This window comes from Coccinella septempunctata, chromosome X (assembly GCF_907165205.1).
Source record: "Coccinella septempunctata chromosome X, icCocSept1.1, whole genome shotgun sequence".
Taxonomy (NCBI): domain Eukaryota; kingdom Metazoa; phylum Arthropoda; class Insecta; order Coleoptera; family Coccinellidae; genus Coccinella; species Coccinella septempunctata.
The window spans coordinates 21,693,164-21,713,931 of record NC_058198.1 but is presented as its reverse complement, the minus strand read 5'-3'; the positions used below and the strand labels follow the sequence as shown (position 1 = coordinate 21,713,931).

The 20,768-nt window shown below is 38.2% G+C and overlaps 1 protein-coding gene across 1 annotated transcript in view; it reads right to left on the bottom strand.

Moving 5' to 3' along the window:
- LOC123321460 (ankyrin-1-like) overlaps window positions 1-20,768 on the bottom strand; it is a 72,582-nt gene that overhangs the window by 32,316 nt on the left and 19,498 nt on the right. The window lies entirely within an intron of this gene.

Sequence of the window (20,768 nt, the reverse complement as noted above, 5' to 3'; positions counted from 1 at the left end):
TAGTTATAAATCTGAAGATATTATCGATATCGATGCAGCCGTTCGATCTTGACGATCATTTAAGTGATCCATCTTTTTGGAAATTTTTCGATAGTCACCGTTCGAGTAGTTTTTCTCCCGATAAAAGTAACCGCAGATGGAAATGTGATACATATTCTGAAAGAACCACTCTTCTAGTTATAAATCTGAAGATTTTTTCGATCTCGATGCAGTCGTTCGGTCTTGACGGTCAAGTGAAATTTGCAATTTTTGAAAAATTCCATTTCCAAAACGAATATCTAAACGAACGGAGATAGGCTTCCGAAATTGCTTGCAACAGATTCAGCGGGTTCGAAAACCTATATTTGAATACCAAACAGTTCAATATCTGATACTGTTTAGGAGAAAATAATTATTTTTTTCCCACTTTTCATTTTCGATTTGAGTTCGACGAGCTCTCTGGAGTACAATTCTCTCTTGAACCATCGATTGTTGGGTTTTCTAGAATCTTCAAAACAAATTCTATGCACTCCATATTCTAGGACAGTAATAGAACATCCTGATTTGTAGACAGAGCAGCAAATAGGTAATTTTAAGGGGGTCTAAGCCCTTGTTCATTTTTGACCCAAAAAATCAAGATTTTCGAAATCAAGTTTTTGTGCTAAGGTGGAAGCCTAGGCAACGCTGATTATATAACCGGAAATCCCAATCATTTTTAGTGTCATATTCCAGATTGGCTTTTAGAGAGACGTCTTCCATTGAAAGAACACAAATCCTGTCTTTTCTATTATTTTCTTGTAGTCTCCATTTCAGGTTTCGGAACACAAAATCATTTAGTCCTGGTCTTCTCTGAATGTTCTCGGTCATTCTCTACACTACGGTGTAGAGACAAAGGGAAAGTAATAATCTTGTACCATTTTCTTATATGCTTTTGGGCTGGAATAATACACGAATGAAGTATGTTGCTTCAGTTCACTTGTATATCTTCGGCCCTGTGCTTTCCTATATCCTTCAAGTCACAGACAATTTGTGCTAAATTGTCCAAAATTTTTGGAAGGTGCACTGCACAAGCATTCTTGAAATTATCCTTCGTTATGAAACCTACTTCGGAGCGTAGGTTTTCACAAAATTTCCCTAAACTTTCATTCTCCATATTCAATCTTCGAATTACTTTAGACTTGAGCTACAATAACAAAAATTGAATGATGAAGAAAAACCTTCAATAAATAACATACCTTCACTAAATTTCTCAATCTTACAGTTTGTTGGGAGTGTCCACCAGACCTTCCACCATGACCAATACGGTCTATTGTGGCACACCAACAAGCTCAAAGAGCTAGGCTTCCCTCTCGAATACTATCTCTTTGAAAAAGGATGTTATGTCAGGACATCTTCTAGAGTCAGCCTAGAAGAACCTCCAAGGCTGCCTCTGTACCGCCGCGCAGTCACAAAGGATATGCTGGATGGGCAAAGCCTGCAGAGTGTTCCGTTATCTGCCCAGAAGGGCACTGAACTTGGTCAGCGTTCTGCGATTGTAGAATCCGACTCAAAAGTTTGGTTCTGGATCTGGCAGTAAACCAACAAAGTCCTTGTTAGTAATGTTCCTCGTGGCAGACCCAGTCATCTCTGCTGGAAAGCAGAGCACTGAAGGTTCTTTTTACTAAACTATGATTTTTTTATTCGAAAAGATCCATCTCCCCCTCGTCAAAAGAATTTATCTGACTGAACATGTTTTCCAAATACTTATTTCTCTTACTCCAGTATGCCTCTGCTACCCATTTCAATGCATCACACTGAATTTTTACGTATGTGGAAACAATTGACCCGACAAGTGAGCTGGTCATTTTTCAATATAGATCTTAGAACCTGCGGAATAGTGCTGTTGGACTCTTGCGGTAGTGTTGACGAGGAAAATAATTCTGGACTAGGTAGCCACTTGTTTGGCTAATGCGAAATCTTTCTTCTGATGGGCATTAACATAGTTACGTGTTATTTTTTTCAAATCTACGTCCCTATTTCGACGTTGTTCGATAAAACGATATAGTGGAATGAATATTACAAATTTAATTGACATTCAACCTTTATTAATTTTTGGTGTTATTACGCTAAAATCAGCTTCCGAACCGGAGAAAATATTTCCATATCGTTAAACTTCCAACACTAATTCTCAACTACGATTTAACGTGTAGTATGAAAATGGAATTCCGTGGAAATATTTATACTATTAATGAATAAACGGCATCCGTTTCATTGGATGTAAAAATATGCAATGTCCAGACATATAGCTCGATTTCCTTCGGTCGGGTTGATTGACGAAAATATTATGTTTAATAACAACAGATACTTCAACTGCGAAGTAACTCAGGCTCAGTTTTATCGAATGAACAACAACTTTTTTTGATATAAAGCTTCGAAATTCAATTATCTCCACTGAAGGATTCAATATGATTTTGCAATTTTTGAACTGGCCGAGATCAAACCGAACATTAAATACTGGAAAGAAAACTTAAACCGCTCAGACCAAGTTTTATTGAACCGACTTAGAATAGGACATACCAGCTTAACCCACGACTATCTGCTCCAGAAAAATGGAAAACCGAAATGCTCAGGATGTGATGAAGTACTCACAATCAATCATCTCCTAATAGATTGCCCCAGATACCAAGAGCCTCGTGACCGACACAACATTGGAACATCACCAACAGTTTAAAATATATGTGTGATATTGAAATTATTAAAAATTATTTAGTAGATATAATTAGTAGATACAAAATGTAATTCTTCAAAGTGGACTCTAATAATAAGTGGTTGATGAGACCTAAAATTTTTAAATTGGAAAACAAAAATTGTTATCATTTTGTACCTCAAAAATCATTACATTAGCGATCTTTCATCTTTATATAGGTTTTTCCATTTCGTGTTTTAAGTTTATCCTAAATTCTTTCGTTTAATTTGGAACAGAACGTCTGCCTCTGAAGCCGTACATAGAAATAGATTATCCAAAAAACATAACATAAGATGACTGAAACACTGGTGTGTGCACTTGTCACTTTTTGCAAGCATCAACATTTCAGAAAAATCGGGGATATGGGATCAGTTTCGTGCCGGCGCCACCATGTCATTTGTTTCGTTTTATCCTTGTTCTACCAAAGGAAGTCCAATGATACTCACTCGTTTTATTTTGTTTTGAGTTGATATCGAATATTGATCAACGAGTGAAAAAAATGAACTGGCCCATTTTGTCAGCTGTTAAGGATTATTTGTGATTTACAGTTTGATTTTCGTTGTAAAAACGAATCTGTCAATATGATGCGGCCTTTTACCAAAAATTTATCGAACTGCGACGCCTTTCCAAAAAACTGATGCGGGATGATTATCTCGAGTACACCCGCAACATGGAAGACCAAATCAAGACTAACCCCAAAGCATTCTGGAAATATGTGAAAAATAAGAAAAAAAGTAATTTTGCAGTTCCGAATGTTGTATATCTTGATGATAAAGTCGCTGATAGTGGTGACACTATCGTCGATCTATTCTCCGAATTTTTTAAGAGTATTTATGTCCACCCAACATCAATAAATCAACATAATTTTACATTCGGAACTGCGGACGAGACGGAGATCACTCGAGAACAACTGTTGGCTGCAATAAATTCGTTGGACTCTGGGAAAAGCACAGGGCCAGATTTTATCCCGGTTGCATTTATACTTAATTGTAAAGATAGCATTCTTACACCTCTTCTTCATATATTTAATCTCTCTCTGAAAAGCGGCATCTTTCCCACTAAGTGGAAAATATCTGAAATTCTACCGATATATAAAAACGGAGATAGACATTGCGTGAGGAACTACAGGCCCATCTCCAAGTTGTGCATTTTCGGAAAGCTTCTCGAAAAAATCGTATACAATGAAATTCTCAAGGTGACTAAAGACGTTGTTATACAGGAACAGCATGGGTTTTTTCCGGGTAGATCGATTGAGACTAATTTAATGACCATCACCGAATATATATTAGAGTCAATGAACGATCGCGTCCAGGTGGATGTCGTTTACGCTGACTTCAGCAAGGCATTCGATAAAATAAACCATGAAATCCTTATAAAGAGACTTGCTGAGGTTGGTGTGAATGGCTTCCTTCTCAGATGGATTTGGTCGTATCTTCGCGGTAGAATGCAGGTTGTGGCTCTTAACGGTTATCGGTCTGACCCCTTTGACGCGTTGTCCGGTGTGCCACAGGGCAGTCATCTAGTCCCGTTATTGTTTATTCTTTACATAAATGAAATCTTCAATTGTTTTAAGTTCTGTCTTTTCCTGCTATATGCAGACGACTTAAAAGTTTACCTTCGTGTGAAAAGCCTGGCTGACTGCCTTAAAATTCAGGAAGATCTTGATAGACTTGCAAAGTTCTGTAGAGGTAACAGTCTTTTTCTGAACTTCGAAAAATGTTTAAGAATCTCGTTTACTAAAAACAAGAATTGTATTGAATTCACCTACAAAATTGAAAATCATGAATTGAGACGGGCTTCTGAGGTAAAGGATTTGGGAGTTTTAATGGATTCGAAACTTACATTCAAAGCGCATATCGAAAAAACTGTGAACGATTGTAACAAACTTATCGGTTTCATAAGGAGAACCTGTCATGTTTTTCGGGAAAGGCCTCTTCTGAACATTTATTTTGCGTATATTCACAATAAACTGTGCTTTGCTTCGGTTGTCTGGAATCCCCATTATCAAGTTCATATTGACAGGATAGAAAGAGTTCAGAGGAGATTTCTCAGGTTTGTTGCATGTAGGTCCCAAACTCCCATTGAAAATAGCGATTATTCTCCATTGATGCGAAAGCATGGGATTGTGAGACTACAGGGTAGAAGAGCCATCGCGGATTTAATTATGGTCTTCAAGATAATGAATGGACTAACTCAAAGTCCGGAAATCTTTTCTAGGGTCCAGCTGAACATCCCGAATAGAGTGCTGAGATATTTTGAATTCTTTAAAATACCTTTCAGGAGAACAAATGCCGGTCAGAATTCCCCTTTGTGTCGAATGCTCAGGACTTTCAATGAATACTGCGGCAATGTAGAATATTTGAGGTTATCCCTGCTGTCCTTTCGTCGGAGAGTCAGGAGAATTTTTGAGAGCTGAACGCAAGGCCATACAGGCTTAAGTGTTATGAACTGTGGAACTGTGTCCTTCTCACGAGCCGCTGGTAGTATTTATCTGTGTTTACCTATGTGCGAATAATGTTTTTTTTGCTTTGTATTGATCACTGATTGATGTTTTAGTTTTATTGTATTTTATTCACAACCCACTAAATTTAAATAGAGGGTTCTATTTTTGGATCACTAGATCTGTATGTAACCCCTTAGCATAAATAAATAAATAAATAAATTTCAACACCATCGAATAAGGGTTCGAAGGTGTATTTACTGTTCTTCTTCAAAATAATTTCCGTTTGACAACTTGAATTCGTGAGGGGGATAATTCAATATGATTTTAATAAAACACAGTTGATTGGTCAAATATCCAATATATTCAGTTAACGGAAAGGAAAATTTCACTATATCTACTCAGGAAGAATATTTGAAGAACAGACTCGAATAGATTTATCAATTTCTGATTCTCAATACATGCTCACAATTCACATTACTTATTTCCAATACAGTTTCTTCGAAATATTGCTGGAGTTGCCATAAAACTTAGCTATATCCGTCCCGATCCATCCCGTTCATCTGATTTGGTTCTGCCTAAAATTCCAACAACACCGAATTCTCAGCTGTAATTCTTGATCGTCCATACAGAAAACTTACTGAACAACATGTTGAATAAAAAAATGAATGTTCTATACCCTTTCTCGAAAGTTATACAAATTCACACACCAATAATCGTTCATAAATACAACATATTCGTATAAGTCGTAAAGAGTAAGTATGTCCCTGTGGAGGGTTCAGTGGATGTGGAGATGCCCTCCACATCCCGGGAACCCGAGGTGCAGGGAGAAGGGGCAGACTCAAGTCTGGGTCAAGCTGTTGGCTCTGCCGGGGCGCCTATGGCGGCGGAGATTCCCTCTGCCTCCCTGGCGGCTGGGCGTAGCTGTCAGCTGTCCGTGAGTGCCTTCTCGGATTCCGAAAGGGAAGAACACCGTAAGGAATCGGAGGAGGAACAGGAGAAGATGGAGGAGGGGACGTAAAGGGACGGGGTAACCAATGTCCCTCACCCCAAAACAACCACTGCATCTTCTCGAAAGTAGTGCAAGTGAACCTGCATCACGCGAAGGGTTCTTCAGCAGTGGTTGCAAGGTTATTTGCGAGGATGCAATTAGGCATTGCTCTGATCCAGGAACCCTAGATCAACAAAGAAGGCCAAATCTCAGGATTGGCATGCAAAGACTCAAAACTGATTTATGACCAGAGGCAGGTATCTCCACGTGCCTGTGTGCTCATAAGAAGCAACATTAAGTATATTTGTGTTTCAGAATACATGTCTCGGGACCTGATTCCAATCATGGTACACCTCAACGTTGGGGGCATTGACCGGGACATTGTCATAGCATCTGCATACTTCGCTGGAGATGGGCCAATTACACCGCCAGAGGAAGTACAGCGGCTAGTACGATACTGCAACAGCAGGAAGTTGCCAATTATAATTGGATGTGATGCCAACGCACATAACATCATTTGGGGAAGCACGAACAACAACGCTAGAGGTGAGTGCTTGCTTGAATATCTCTTAGCTAACAATCTCGAGACATTAAATGTGGGGACTACACCAACTTTTGTCACGAGAGCGAGAGAAGAGTTCCTGGACGAGACAATTGTTAATGTCGCTGCCAGGAAAAATGTCACTTCCTGGAGAGTGATGAATGAACCTTCACTCTCTGATCATAGAATTATCGAGTTCAAGGTGGGGGGAGATATAACCTCGCCCCCCTTGACAGATTGGTTTCTTTACAGAAGCAATCTGAAGAATAATTTAGAACAAATCGGAATAGGGCGGGAAAAACACCGTCATTACGATTTTGAGCAACATGTAGAGCAGGTAAGTGATGCAATGATGGAGGTATTTCACTATAGCTGCCCATTGACCAAGGCTCGATCAAGTAAAGAAACTCCTTGGTGGAATGACAACCTGTCAAACCTTCGAAAGGAAGTCCGTCGGCTCTTCAACAGAGCCAAACGACACAGTACCTGGCAAGGGTATACTCAGTACAACAAGGAGATCAGGAAGGCCAAAAGACTTAATTTTCAAGCCTTTTATGAAAATATCACTTCCACTCCCACAGCAGCCAGACTTCAGAAGGTCATGGCAAAAGGGGGAACTAACCCCATTATGTCGCTTAAGAAGCCAGATGGTTCTTACACTGAAGGAGAGAAGGAACGAGCCAGTCTTCTTCTCAAAACACACTTCCCAGGTAGTGAACCAATAGATAATACTGAAACAGCAATGAAGTACAACAAGAACTCCCGCAAGGAGGACTGGGACATTGCTAAGAAAATATTCACAAGGCAACGACTTGAATGGGCCACAAGCACCTTTCAGCCGTATAAATCCCCAGGAGTAGATGGGGTGTTTCCGATACTCCTGCAGAAAGGAGTGGAGGAGATCCTCCCTCATCTACTAAATATCACAATGAGCAGCTTGGCATTGGGTCAAATACCTAGAAGATGGAGAAGGGCAAGAGTTACCTTCATTCCAAAAGTAGGGAAAAAGGACGGGACTGACCCTCGATCCTTTAGACCCATTTGCTTAACATCGTTTCTTCTTAAAACGATAGAGAAAGTAGTGGATAACTACATAAGAACGGAGTATGTAGTTAATGACCTCTGTTGATTAATTGAATTGATGATGGGCTTAAAGGTCTAGAAGGGTTTTAAAGAAAACCAACTCAATAAAATGCCGACAGTTTAAGTCTATATTTAGACCATCTTCAGGGCTCTGGAACGAACAATACAGAATATCACAAACATAGAGCGTGACTTAAAATTACGTGACATACAGTACGTACATAAAAACAACTTTCTAGAACTTACATTATTTTCTGGTTTTCCGTGTTTTCACTTTCAAATTCGAAGAAAAACACAGTGCGGTGGAATTGAACATACCAGCAGTAGGAGAGCATCGATCACGACTGAAAACATGTAAATAAACGGTCGGTGATAGGAATTCCCCATGTGTTGGGAATAAAAAGGTAAAAGAAGATTGGTGGCATGTCACAGGGTGGAAATAATATAAACTCCTCCGTAATGACTATGAAACTAACAAAGCTGTCTGAATTTCCATATTTCAATGTCCCAACTTTTGCATCTTGTCGATCAGGCCGAAGTAGCATGAATTGAGATTGTCGATGTCGGACCTTTTGTTGATGGAGTTTTTGTTTCCTTTGATGCATGTCATCTCGTGTAGCAGTCTTTTCTTAATGATTTTTTGATATCCTGTTATCGTGGGGTTTTCGGAATCGAACCGGTGGAGTTTTTCGAGTACGTGGTCGGCCAGAGCTGTGTTATTCTCTTTTCGTTTTAGGGAATTCAAAATATTTTTTGCATCTCTCATGTGTTCTGAGATTCTCGTTTTAAGATATCTTCCTGTCTGGCCGATGTAAATGCCATTACAATCTAGACAAGATATCTTGTAAATTATATTAGACAATTGATCCTTGGGGGTGGACGACTCAAGCTTGGAAAAAAACGCCTTATTTGTATTTTCCGGTCTCATTGCGATGGATATGTTATCTTTGTTCTTTTTCAGAACCTGACTTACTCTCTCGGAGAGAGAATTGATGTAGGTAATCTTATAGTGTTTTATTTCTTCAGTGTTAGGTTTATTTTCCGTTGGTGGGTTTGCTTCGAAAATTCTCTTGATCATCGATTTTGGGTAGTTATTTTCCATTAGAATATTGTTGATCTTTTTTAGTACGTTGCTGTGGAAACTTTCGTGAGAGAATTGAAGGGCTCTACTTTTCATATTGTTAATAATGTTCACTTTGTGGGAGAAAGGATGGTGAGAGTAAAAGTTAAGTACTCTTCCGGAGAAAGTTGGTTTGTTATACCATCGGGTTATAAGAGAGACCCCATCCCTAATTACTTCCACGTCCAGGAAAGCCAAGCTCCCATTAGATTCTATTTTCACGGTGAATTGCAATCTTGGATGGAAATTATTGATTACACCCACGGTATCATTTATTTTGTCATGGGGTAAAATTGTAAATATATCATCGACATATCTTTTAAAGAGAGGGAAAATAAGAACGGAGTATCTGGAGAAAATACCACTTCACAATTGTCAGCATGCTTACAGGGCGGGACGTTCAACGGAAAGCGCCCTGTATCAGTTGACTGAAGTCATCCAGAGAACCCTGAACAACAAAGAGATCGCCATGTGTGCCTTCCTGGATGTATCTGGGGCCTTTGACAACACAACACACGTGTCTGTCAGAGATGCACTTAAGAGGCGAGGAGTGAATGATACCATTTTAAAGTGGATGTATGAGGTGTTAACGACGAGAATAGCTGAGACATCGATGAGCGATGAAACCGTCTTTGTCAAAGCTACTCGTGGAACATCTCAGGGAGGGGTAATATCTCCCCTCTTATGGAGTCTAGTAGTAGATGAAATTCTACACAGGCTAACGGAGCTCGGCTTCGAATGTGTAGGCTATGCTGATGACATAGTCCTGATAATTAGAGGAAAATTCGAAGGCATTCTCTGCGACCTAATGCAGAAGGGCCTTAGAATTATTGAGCAATGGTGCTTGTCTGTGGGGCTGAACGTTAACCCAACCAAGACCTCAGTAGTTCCGTTCACTCGGAAAAGGAACCTTCCAGCCATGAAGACGTTAACATTAAACGGTAATATCTTGGAGTGGGGGTCTGAAGTCAAATACCTAGGAATAACCCTGGATAGCAAACTTCTGTGGAATAAGCATGTTGATAATGCTACTGGCAAAGCTACAAGGGCTCTGATGGTGTGCAGACGTCTATGCGGCAGGAATTGGAGTTGTAACCCAAAAATACTGCGATGGACGTACGTCATGATTGTAAGACCTATAATCACATATGGGGCAGTAGCCTGGTTTGCTAAGGCACGTCAGGTAAGTACGAGGAGAATGCTCGACAGAGGCTTGCCTGTGTGTGCATCACAGGAGCCATGAGGACGTGTCCAACTAGGGCGCTTGAGATCATCACAGACCTCACACCTCTACATCTAGTGATTGATAGGGTAGCTCATGAGGCCATCCTCAGATTATCTAAGGAAGGAACAGGTAACGAGAGAATCAAGAGTCAGAGAGTTTGGTCCTCCCTGAACGACTACATCTCATCTGCAAACCTTCCCAGTGACTTAATGATCAAGAAAGTAAGCATTGAGAAAAATTTCAGTACAATGCTAAGTAAAAGAAGAGATTGGTAACGGGAGTACACCGACTACAATCTTAAAGAAAATACATTAAAATGGCGTCATTTTCCAGATGGTTCTAAAACCGCTACAGGAGCTGGCGCTGGGATTTACGGGGCAAGTACCAAGTGTGCACTATCGTTAGGCTCCTGTACAAGCGTCCTTCAAACGGAAATACTGGCAATCGAAAGATGCCTAGATGTAAATCTAGAAAGAAACTATCAGAAGTGTGATATAGCTATTCATACAGATAGTCAAGCTGCCGTAAAGGCACTGAGCTCCTATGTCATTGATTCAAAGCTGATTTGGGAGTGCCGGAATAAACTCAATGATGTAGGCAAGAAAAATAAGGTCTCTTTATTCTGGGTTCCCGGTCACTCGTGAATCGTAGGAAACGAGAAGGCCAATACACTTGCCAGAGAGAGCGCACAAACGCCACTCTCTGGCCCAGAACCCTTCTGTGGTATAGGAAAATGCACCTACAAGAAGGAATTTATGGAGAAGGAGAAAGCCGAAAGGGAAAAACTCTGGCGGAATCTCCCAGGAATGGATCACTCCAAAAAGTTCCTTTGGAACTTTGAAACTGCTAGATCCAAAAAATATCTGGACCTCAGTAAGAACCAACTACACCTACTCACTAGCTTTCTCACAGGACATTGTCGCCTAAAGAAGCATCTGTTGAGAATGGGTTTGTCGGACACTGACGAGTATAGATTCTGTGGGGAGGAGGAGGAAACTCCTATTCACCTGGTTACGTAATGCTTTGCCATTACGAGCCAAAGGAAAGAGTGCTTTGGACGAGAAACTTGTAGGAGTGGGGAATTATCCTCGTTGAAGCCGTCCCAGATATTGGATTTCATCAGATCTCTGGATCTGGTGGGCGAGCTGTAAAGGGCGCGATGAAAACAGCTCTGTTAGGGGACACAATAGACCTTAAAGTCGCAGTGAACTGTAACCCCTTCTTACTATAACTATATATAACTATAAGTCGTAGGAAAATATTCAAATTATTTTCAAATATCAATTGACAATGCTCAGTCAAATTCTAACCAGCGCTACCTACAAACGAAAACTGATCCCATATCCCCACGAAATTTAAAACAAAATCGAATCAGTGAATACACCAGAGACATAACAGGATTTGTGAACACCACTGTTAACCTCACGTGTCCAATAATAGCAGATCTTGAGCCGTACATTCAGTGGATTGCAATCAGAGATAACAGTACAGTAAATCAGACGCATATGAATGTTGATGGCGAGGACATTTATGGCTTCGTTGTACAGATATACATCACGAATTTTGGTGATGGTTTGGTGATGGGATACCTAAATATTCATTGTGCTAATAATGATTTTCCATGATTCATTTTCACAAACTGCAGATTTGACTGATGAAAGGATTGTACTATCATCGGGTTTGTTCTTCATTTTGTTGGAAAGAAATGTTTTCTGACTCATTGTATTTATATTTAGTGACATTGGAATAAGAACACCCAGAGAGAAATTCTGCGATACATGTATCTTAGGCTAATGGTGGTATTCTGCTTTCATCTGTAAGCCAATCTGTAACTTTTCATAAGATTACAGGACAATTGCAATTCTAGACTAGTTTTAGTAATCTGTAGCTAACAGGAATCCGTAAATATTTACGAGTATTCGACAGGTGATCGCAAACAAAGATTATAGAGTATAATATTCACATAGAATATATATTTCTATACCCAAAGTTCATTTATTTTTGGTTGTTATTTTGTAATTCCAACTTCAATTATGAATAATGATCATATGACTTTGTTTATTGGATTATTATTGGAAGAAAATCACAACAGGTAAGTATCATTGTACAATAATTCACATTATATAAATGATTTTTATTTATTCAGAAACTTCATGAGGGCCCAAAGAAAACGGTTGCGAGATCAAATGGACCCATTTGAAATGCCGGATGTACAGTTCATCAGAATGTTCAGATTGAACAAACAAAGTACGATAGATGTGATACATTCTTTACAGAAGGAAGAAGGAATGCTAATGCCATTCCATTACCCAAAAAAGTAATTACCTTCTTTCCTTGGGTTTAGGAATAACTGATTAATCACATAAACATTTAAGGTGTTGATTACTCTTTTGGCCACAGGGTCTTTTCAGAATTCTGTTGGCTCAAATACATGGTTATCAGCAAAGTGTACCTGCAGTTAGTAGGGCAGTAAGAGAAATTTGCTCATCAATTACTGAGCACCTATTACCCACTTGGGTACAGTTTCCTGCTGTTGAGCAGTCGATTAGACTTGTCAAACAGGGGTAAGAAAACCTTTTCACATTATATAGAAATAACTTTCACAAATATTATATAATTTTGGTAGAATAGCACCATAATAATTTGTAATTCATTTCTTTGCAGATTCTTCATGAAATTTGGGTTCAGAGATATTATAGGAGCTGTAGATGGAACTCATGTGGAAATTTTAGCACCTCCTGAAAATGACGATTCACATCCATCATTTGTGTATAAAAGGAACAAGAAAGGAAAGGAAAGGAAAACATTCCATTAATGTCATGCTGGTAACTTTTGAATTTTTTTTAAGGAGATGGTTGTTTGTTTCATACAAGTAATTACACATATTTATTACATATTCTTCAGATTTCAGATGCTGATTGTAAAATATTGGCTGTTAATGCTCGCTTTCCTGGCTCGGTACATGATTCTGCTGTTTGGCAAATGAGTTCAATCAGGAACTACCTACAGCAACAACATGAGGCAGGTGCTACAAATATACATTTGATTGGTTGGTGCAATAACATATAATGTAAAACAATATGAATAACAAAAAAATTTCTAGGTGATAGTGGTTACCCCCTTGAACCATGGCTCTTCACTCCAATTGCCAATCCTAGCAGTAATGAAGAGCAAATATTCAATAATAACTTAAATTCTCTAAGGAATACCATTGAACGAACTAAGGGAATTTTAAAAGGGAGATTCAGATGTATATCTAGATTGAGAACATCAATGTACCACCCAACTCAGGCTGCGAAAATTATTTATTCCTGTTGTGTATTACACAATATTGCTAAAGCAGCCAATATGACTGATGTTAACGTTGAAATGAGAAATCATGAAAATGATGGTGCGTTTCTAAAACTAACTGATGAATACAAATTTTAATAATCCTTGGTTTCAGGCCTTGTTGCAGTTACTTATTATGAGACAAGCATTATTTGATTGATAAACAACATAAAAACATAAGTGACTAAGAACTTGAAATTTGAGAAAATAAATTCAACATGGAAAATCAATCTGTACTTGTTATTAACAAACATAAATCTAATATGACAAAAATTGTTAAATTGACTAGTTTCGCAAATTTTTACTACAAAAATCAAATAATAAACGTAAAATTTTCAATTTCAGTCCATTTTGAATCTGGATGCAAAAATTTGGATTTTCTAATCTGAAAGTCCAATTTTCTTTTCTGCAAGGAAAGATAATCATTGGACAATGTCTTTATGACATCTACCAGCTCTTTTTGATTTTCTTTGTGTTCCTCACTCATTTTGAGTAAGTTTTCAGCCAAAGCTGATAATGGTTTCTCTTTATTTTTTCGCCTGTTTCTGATTTTGTTTTTCCTTAATTCTGTCTTGTTTTCCACCTCCTCTGCATCGTCGTTGTTTACCTTTCCTGTCTTATGTTTTTCTGTTACATTGATTGGGCTCTCATTCAGATCTGACAAGTCAATAATGAAGCTTTCTTGCAGCTCAACATTTATTCCTTCATATCTTGTAACATCCGTACCTTCTACTGTCACTCGACCCCAAACATCTAATGCTCTCTCTTCTAAAAAGGATAATGACGTCTGTGTCATTGGACCACCTCCAGTCTTGGAACGATGAGCGTCTATTTTCCTTTTTTTGCCTTCACAGCACATTTCCAGTCAGCGAACCTCTGGAATATTCTACAATCTGTATATGATCTGCAGTCTGCACTTTATTTATGTAAACAATTACCTTTTTCCATTCATCTACTGTCAAATCTGGACCATCCCCAACGGAATTTAGTTGGAGAGACAACTGGTCCCACTTATCTTGGAGATAAGTGGCTACCAACGTCGGATTTATTGTATTGCTCCGGAGAACATAATCATTCTCCATCGCTTGCACATAAATTTCTATTTGTTCGCGACTAGTATTTTTGGTGCGTTTTCTTTTTTTGTCGTACAAAATATCAACGCCGAAATTTAAAATATATCAAGAAGTATTACATAATAATGAATCAGTTGTATTATCTCACCAAGTACTAGACATTTTCTTGATAAAACTGTGAAGGGTATCAAGGATTATAACTTTGGGACGTTTATTGAAGTATGTATATGTCAAAACTTCAATCAACGCTTGGAAGAAACAGGTATCCTTGATATAAATATTTTCAAAACAATAAGTTGTTCCAAAATGACACTTTGATAGTTACAGGCATAGATTAATCTATGGTTACAGATACCTGTCCAGAATTACATTATTTACGAATCTGCAAATCGGACACTTACAGATCGATCGTACGCTACAGATTCGTAACTTACAGATGAAAAGCAGAATACAACCATAAGTAAGATAAGTAAACGATAAGAAATCTGGCAGTAAGAATCTATGACTTGAAAATGTCCCTAGGGTAGCCCATTACATTGTTAAAAACGAGATCAACCTAACAAGATGGCACAAAACTGACGTTTACTTATCTTACACATTCGTCTTCGGACCGCGATACGGTGCTCACGTGTTAAAAAACGATTCTCAAATTTGGCTGATAACTTCGAAAAAGAAAGTGTTCATCTTCATAAAAATTTGAGGCAGTGAATAAACATTTGATGCCCTTACTGAGTGGAGGAAAAAATGGAAAAATCTCATAATTATTCCGTTTTTTTTTTTTTTTTTTTCTACCAGTAATAATATATTATTGGATTGCATTCATTCAGAAGAATTGATAAACACAAACGCGATAAAGTTGACCAGATGTCCCAAGAATCAGATAACCGCTGATAGCGAGGAAATAAACATGAGTTCCACGCCTGGGAATCTGATAAACCCTAATCAGAATTATACACAGGATGTCCAGATGAAAGACACCACACAAGATAATCGATCACAAAATAATAGCTCCCCTCCAGGAAACATGATTGGATTTGACCAACATGGAAATCCAGTTTATCGAGTCCCTAAAACTCACACATGGCAAGTAGTTACCAACAACAAAAGGAAAAGAGTTAGTCGCCAAACTTCAGAAGAAAGTGCAGAGCAAATAGAAACAAACAACAGATTTGAACAACTCCAAAACGATGATGGCGGAAATACTTTACCTGATGAGCAAGGAAAAGGCAGGAAAAATAGCGGAAGAGAAGTAATCCACAAACCACCACCCATATATATTTATGGCGTATCAAACTATAAGGATATGATAGCAAACTTAACAACAGCGACCCCTCCTGAATCATATGTCGTTAAAAGCATGGCAAACAATATAATCAAAGTCAACCCAGTCAATTCAGAAACGTATAGAAAATTAATACATCACCTGAGATCTGAAGATATCATACACCACACCTATCAATTGAAGGAAGAAAGGGCTTATAGAGTAGTTATACGTGGATTGCACCACTCAATACCAATACCCGAAATTAAACAGGAGCTCGAAACGAAAGGCCATAAAGTGAGAAATATCATCAATGCCAAGCACAGGGTGAGTAAAGATCCACTCTCACTTCACTTCATAGATCTAGAGCCTCAAAAAAACAATAAAGAGATATTCAATCTGGAATTTCTTGGACAAATTAAAATCAGAGTAGAACCACCAAGATTTAAAAACAATATCGTTCAATGCATGCGATGTCAAGATTATGGACACAGCAAAACATATTGCAGAAAACCCTATAACTGTGTTAAATGTGGACAAGACCATGACAGTAAGAATTGCCGGAAACAAAAAGATACCCCAGCCACATGTGCACTTTGCCAAGGTGCTCACCCTGCAAATTATAAAGGATGCACTGTTTACCGCGACCTGATAAATATGAAACACAGAAATAAAGGAAACAGAGCTTACACACAAAACCAACCAACAACCAATACTCCCCAAGTTCATACACTACCGCAACCAACTCAACCAGGAAATATTAGTAAATCGAATAAAACCTACGCCCAAGCCCTAAACACCCAAGACACAGATGGCATAGATCAACTATCAGAAAAATTAACAGGCTTCCTCGAGGAATTCAAAAACTTATTTACACAACTGCTCAACCAAAACAGCATGATCCTAAGCATGCTCACTACAGTTATCAACAAACTAACAAACTAATGGCTACATCATTACGAATAGCTGCATGGAACGCCAATGGCCTAAAAAACCATATCCTGGAAATAGAATATTTTCTAAACATCAACAAAATCGACATCCTTCTGATCTCAGAAAGTCATGCAACCTATTATACTAATATCAAAATACCACGATACAACATATATTATGCAAACCACCCAGATGGAACAGCTCATGCCGGATCAGCAATCATAATAAAAAATACAATTAAACACCATGAAGAACAGCCTTATATCACTAACAAAATCCAAGCAACTGTACTGAATCTGGAAACCTTCCATTGGCCCCTGTGTATAGCAGCAATATATAGTCCTCCACGCCATACAGTAACAACTGAAGAATACAACGACTTCATACTCACACTAGGCCCTCGTTTCCTTACTGCAGGCGATTGGAACGCGAAACATACTGCATTTGGATCTAGATTAACCACCCACAAAGGACGAGCTCTATACAGAACGATATTAAACAATAACCTTAATATCCTATCTACAGGAGAACCCACTTATTGGCCCACTGACTTGAATAAAATCCCCGACCTGCTTGATTTTGGAATAACTAAAGGCATTGGTGATGTACACAACAATATTGAATCCTGTTACGATCTTTCATCCGATCATAGTCCCATAATAATCACCCTTAGCACTCAACCGATCCAGAAGAAGTCTATACCAAAATTATGCACCGCAAAAACAGACTGGGAACTATTTCGGAAAACAATTGATGAAGCCATAACTCTGAACCATCGAATAAGTAATGATGAAGAAATAGAAGAAGTTACTAAATACCTGACAGAAATCATACAATACGCCTCCTGGACTGCTACACCAGATGCAGGTGAAAAAGTGGAAATTCAAAATACACCACTTCACATCAGACAAATGATATCTGAAAAACGAAGAGTAAGACGACTATGGCAAAGTAGTAGAAACCCATCAGTCAAAAGAAACCTAAACAGACTGACCCACGAAATCACGAAAACCTTACAGGAAATAAAGAACAACAGTTTCCATAACTACATAACCCAGCTATCCCCTGACGACCATTCTTTGTGGAAAGCAACAAAAAAGCTGAAACAGCCCATAGTAAGCAACTCACCCATCAAAAAATCTGATGGAACTTGGGCTCGCACAAACTCTGACAAATCAACAGTTTTTGCCGAATACCTAGCCGAAGTATATAGTCCCAACCAACAACAAGGTAACTCTGACAGTGAAATAAAAGATTTTCTAAAAGCTCCTAACCAGCCATCTCCTCCAATTGAGCCCTTTACACCAAAGGAAGTATTCAGTGAAATTAAATTATTGAATTCGCGCAAAGCACCTGGACACGATCTTATAGTAGGAGACGTACTGAAAAACCTGCCACGGAAAGCCATAGTTCTTCTCACTACAATATACAATAGAATTTTAGAAATAGGCTACTATCCAATGCAGTGGAAACTCGCACAAGTCATCATGGTACTTAAACCCGGCAAGACACCAACAAACTGTGAATCCTACCGCCCAATTAGTCTGCTACCTATCATGTCTAAGCTATTCGAAAAACTCCTACTAAAAAGACTAGAAGAAACAACAACACTGAAAAATCATATACCAGATCATCAATTTGGATTCCGAAGCAAGCATTCAACAATTCAACAATGCCATCGAATTGTCAACAAAATCAAAACTTGCCTAGAAACAGGAGAATACTGCAACTCAGTGTTCCTAGATGTAAAACAAGCCTTTGACAAAGTCTGGCATGAGGGACTACTATACAAACTAAAAAAAATCTTACCTGACCGACTTTACAAATTAATGAAGTCCTACTTGAATGACCGCTACTTGCAGGTTAAAATAGAGGACTCGTTATCCGATTATAAGGCCATAAGATCTGGCGTCCCACAGGGTAGCGTACTCGGGCCTATACTCTACCTGATATATACCTCGGATATCCCACAAACAGACCAGTCTACCATAGCAACATTTGCAGACGATACAGCAATTATAACCTCAGATGCAGACCCATTGTTATCATCCCAAAAACTACAAAATCATCTGGATGCTCTCTCTGAGTGGCTTAAAAAATGGAAGATTGAAATTAACACCAACAAGTCGGCCCAGGTAACTTTCACAAATAAAAAAGGGAAACCACCACAAGTAAAACTACTAAACACACCCATACCTATCCAGACAGAGATCAAGTACCTTGGACTACATTTGGATGAAAAATTAACATGGAGAACTCATATAAAAATGAAACGGCGACAACTCGACCTTAAAGTAAAGAAAATGTACTGGCTATTGAACAAAAAATCGAAGCTGTCTCTTGAAAATAAGGTGACAATCTACAAATGTATCCTTAAACCAGTGTGGACTTACGGAATAGAACTGTGGGGATGTTCTAAGCCGTCCAACACAAGAATACTTGAGTCATTCCAGTCGAAAACACTGCGTATGATAGCAGGAGCCCCATGGTATGTCACAAACCAAAGTCTACAAAATGATCTGGGAATAAAATCTATAAAAGATACAATAAAGCCAAGAATCAACAAATACAAGGACCGAACCACAAATCACGAAAATGTTATGATAAGCAATCTTTTCACCGAACCCCTCATGGAGAAGAGATTGAAAAGAACCTGGCCCGAAGACCTCTTGGAGGAATAATTGTGTGGTGAACCATTGATGGATGGTACCCAACTCAAGCCATGAACTATCTCATAACATTTACTGATTACTGATAAGTAGATTGTAAATATGCAATAAAGAGTTAAAAAAAAAAAAAAAAAAAAAAAAAAACTTATCTTACGATGTGAAGCTCGCACCAAAAATGATAAAAACATTCCAAGTATTCCTTATTTCAATGCCACTTAATAAATTTAGGTTGAAGTTAAAAATAACGTCTTTTAAAAGCTTGAAACATCCTTCGCGATCAATTTCTCATCCAGAACCGGATGCTATTTCCTTAGAAACGAGAGAAATCGATTTGGCTGGAGTCCATCCTTGCGTAGGCGATAAATTTTGTTTTCGAAACTAAGATGAATGTTTTTATTCGACTATCAACTATCAACAAAGCATAAAAGGGACGTAAAACACTGGGAATCAACCAAATATACACAGTAACTCAATTATACTTCAGTTTCTTTCCTTTCCTCCTTTTCAAGCTTGTACGCATCTTCTTTCTGAAGGTATCAATGATCAATCTCAATCATGTTCTTTTTGCCATTCAACGATGCAAAATCACAGATGAAAAACAGGTACGGCAGAATTTTTCAGCTTCAACAACGGGCGGATTGGTCTCAAACGGTTATAATTAATGCAAGTAATGCCTTTCTGAATTTTACTTAAATGTGGTCCATACCACCATGCCTCTATCACTATCACCTACTGCTTCTGGTAACTTTATCCAGATGAAAAAGCTATTGCAACAAAGAATCATGTGTGATTCAAGCTAAAGTTCTATTCGACTTTTTTTCTAGTTCCATTTCAATAAAAGTTTGAAAATAATTTCCATATTCATCGATAAACTGAAGAGCAAAAAAATGCATATCCTATTAATTGAATTACTCGTGCGGCATTTTTCATTTTTACTTCGAAACCAATAGGAAATTGTCATTTTGGATATATAATTTACGATGGATTCAAACATATTGCCTTGTGTTCAATGGAATGATTCACCAAGCGTGTTCAGGTTTTTTGTTGATGGTTCATTCCATTAATTCATTTAGATTGGGGTTGGTGTAATTCAATTATCAACATATGGCCCCTACTAGTGGTACTTGACACTTATATCAAAGGTAATTTTCCTGATGATGATGACATGGAATCAGGATAAATAGTTCTTTTAGATGCTTCCTCTTAAAAGGGACATCCAATCTAACTAATTTATCATGACGAGGGAAGTGGAAAAAATAATAAAAGATCATGAACACTATCACTTCGAGTATCAAGGTGTATCAAATTTTTTTGAAACAAGAACCCAAACAAAAAACATGTTTCGGACAAATTTGTTGTTTTTCCTTATAAAATCTATAGTTGATGTTGAGAACCTTT